Source organism: Elaeis guineensis, chromosome 2, assembly GCF_000442705.2.
Source record: "Elaeis guineensis isolate ETL-2024a chromosome 2, EG11, whole genome shotgun sequence".
Taxonomy (NCBI): Eukaryota; Viridiplantae; Streptophyta; class Magnoliopsida; order Arecales; family Arecaceae; genus Elaeis; species Elaeis guineensis.
In genome coordinates, this window is record NC_025994.2 from 125,353,672 (window position 1) to 125,357,237 (window position 3,566).

Consider the following 3,566-nt stretch of genomic DNA (forward strand, 5'->3'; position numbering starts at 1 on the left):
GGAGTCGGGAAGAGCGACTGTCTCGATTTTAACCTAGGGTTTGATAAGTACACTCCCCTCTGTTATCTGGTACGCCGATTTGCGGGGAAATCGAGATTCACAGCGGAGGCTTTTATCAAAGACGGGGTTTAGTTATCACGGTGGGAAGGTTAGAGACGGGCCCGACCCGTTTAGAGATTATATCCGTAGGGCGTAGAATCTCTGAACCGACCCACCCATTTGACCTTTTGATTTGGATCACTTAACGTGTCACGCGGTCTGAAAGATCGGCGGATATCGTTAGTTTTCCCAGGGAAAGGGTTTTCGTAAACGTACGGGTTCTACATAACATAGGAAGATACGGGTTTTGGAAAAATCATCGGATGAAAGGAGCATTTTATAATGAAATAGAACTAATTCTGGTCATTGGTTTTGAAATTAAACAGCTTAATTTTAACTTGACCATAAAGCAGGGAACTCAGTTTCATTATTTTTATCATGATATTTGAATAAACACAGGTTCATAAAAAAAAAACTAGACATTCGATTGAGGTGGACCGCATGTTAAAATTGAGCAGCCAATACCAAGAAAGCCCGAGTTTTACCACCAAAAACAACTCATCACTTCACCATGAGCAACATGACTAATCAACCTTCACTTGTTGTGATGGCGTCCGTTCAAGGAGAAATTACTTTTGGATGAGAATATGGCCACAGGTACTAATGGCAAACTGTCATATCATTCTTAATAGAATAAATATTTGAAAAATTACACCCCCACGCCGCTCAAGATTAAAAATATATTACGCATACACCCAAAAGTTCAAAAAGTTCATGCTTACCCCATTGAGATTTATTTTTATCTAATATTTTAATTTATAATTCAACAAAATATTTATCAAATCGTAACATTAAATGTGACTTAAATGCCGCATCAAAAAAATAAATATTCAAAAATAATCAAAATAACTTTAAGTGATATAATAATCATGCAAAAATATAAGAAAATATGAACATCCTCTCACCTAAGTATAATTTTAACTCAATAAGATAAACGATTTCACTAACATCATTAATTTTTATTGGATGTAAATATAATAAATATAAATATCAAAAAGATTTTATAATTGACTCTAAATAATTTACCGATGTAGCCGCAAAAAAAAAAAAAAAAGACTGGTCCTTAAAATAATATAGCACTCAACATGTGGTTTTGTGAGATCCATTCAAGTACGTGTTACTGACCTTAGTGGGCACTTGAAAGACGGATGCAGCTGACATTTGTTGACTCTATATTTTTTCCTCAATTTTTTGATGGCTGCATAGTGCAAAGAGCCCATCTATAACGTTGGGCTAAATGAGCAACCATGCTTCGACCATTGCAGTGAGCAAAACAAACTCGTTTGCTTTGCGATATAATGGTATCCTCTGAAATTGCCATTTGCTAGATTTCGGACCAATCGGATGGTAGTGAGGACAGGTCTTTCCGATCAAAACAAATTGAGCGTGGCTTAAACCGAATCAAGCAACTAGTTTATAGTCTTTATTACTATCACCATATGGTGCTGGTCACATCAACAAGTTGCACTTGGGTTTTGGTGGTTTGAATTTTAAAATCATTATTCATCGAGCAAAATTCTTAACATTGCATCTATCTAAACCCAAAAAAAAAAAAAAAAAAAAAGCTTGTTCTTCATCATCAATAAGATTGGGTATCAATCAATCAAAATAAAAATAGTCCGCTTTTAGTTATCAATTGAATATGATGCATGTGCTTCTTTTTTCCCTAAAGAGGGGAGGAGGTTGGGAACAAAGTAGGTGCTTCAATGATCTCGTCATCAAAAGCAACTCATGTTATCAAATTGATACTTTTGAAGCGAGAAGTAATATCCCTAATGGTACAAAAGTTTGGTATTGAACTCCAAAGTCTCCTGGTGATGTTTTTACGTTTTATTATAATTAGAATATAGATATTTACATAGGGTCATTATCTCAACTTTCTATCTTTGACTAAAGCATTAACAAGAATGGGCCACACACTTGTTTGACAAATAATACCAAATATTCCTACTAATGTCATTTTAATTGATATTGAAAATATTTTTATCAACTGATCCAATGCATTGTTGGAACTTGACATGCTATTATTGTTCTCGCAAACAAATGAAAATATGTTAGCACAAATATTGCACAAAATGCCACCAAGAAAATATATATATGCGAGAGTTGTTTATCAAGAATAAGTATTTGGAAAGCTAGCTGCTTTCTCGTAAATTACGATCTATATAGTTTTGCATCTTTTATTTTCTTCGTCTATAGACCCAAAGGTAGAGCTCCTACATACTCATCAGGCATGGTGCTGCAACGAACCTTGTGATACAACTAGCACACCCATGGCCTAATTAGGCAAAAAATAACATGAACAAAAGGACAATTCATGAGTGTGCAATGTATTTAAGTACTATGGAGCTATAGACACACCTGATCGGCAAGCTGAATGATAAACTATAAAGAAAATGCACATGAGATAAGGACAAACCTAGAGCTAGCATCCGATCAGGAATTCATGATAAACGTAGCAACAACAGGCTCTATGGGAGGAGCAATACCTATAGCTCGTTGGTGACATGGTGATTTAATCCTGCACTCCTCAATACTGTGCTTAGCGCATCGGCAGTAATACCAAAGTTCATTTATATAGCATCTGGAGGGGAGACCTAATGCTAGTAGGCCGTGTACCATCAACAGCCAAAATAAAACTACACTCGCCAATCTGAAATTGTTGGTATATGAAAATGGGTTCCCTCTATCATAAAGTCAAATCAAGCAGCATCCAAAATAGGAAGTGGATTAAGATAAAGCACTTGACCATGAACAGTTTCAACCTTAAGTTGGAGAGCCATAAGAAACCGAGGATGTTTGGTTGGAAAAAATTGAGATCTGAAATAGAAATAAAAATAAATAACTTATATTCCAACTATTTAGTTGAAACAATTCCCTTGAGACCCAATCCCAACTCTTCTTTAACGATTCAAATCTTCGTTCCAACCTTGTCACGAATCAAAAGCTTTTAGGAATATGACCATTTCAATTCCTATTTCAATTCATTTCAATTTCAATTTCTATTCCAATCATGAATCAAACATCTCTTAAAAAAAAATGTTGTGGATCAAGAGCCTTGCACTGCTCATAAGTGCGAGTTGAGCAAGTGGAGCACATGCCATGGTGAACTGAGTGAAGCTGATGCCACAGTTGCTGCATCTAGTCATGGAACTCCAATATAGAGCGGTCATGTTGATGATTGGCAAAGAGCTCTTGAAATACAGGATATGCATAAGCTTGATTTGTTTGCTCACGTTGACTACAAAGACAGTCCCATAATTTCTTAGCACTGACATCCGGGCCTTCCATTAGATGTAGAATTTGAAGCCTGAGGCGGGTGTGACTGTTCGAGAAATGGCACCAATGAGACGACGATCATCCATTGTCCAAGTTAAAAATAAGGGGTTCTGAGCTAGTTGGCGGACTCGGCTTAGTCCCATCAACATGGCCCATAGCAGACGAGCAAATGGTTGAGGTTGACTAAA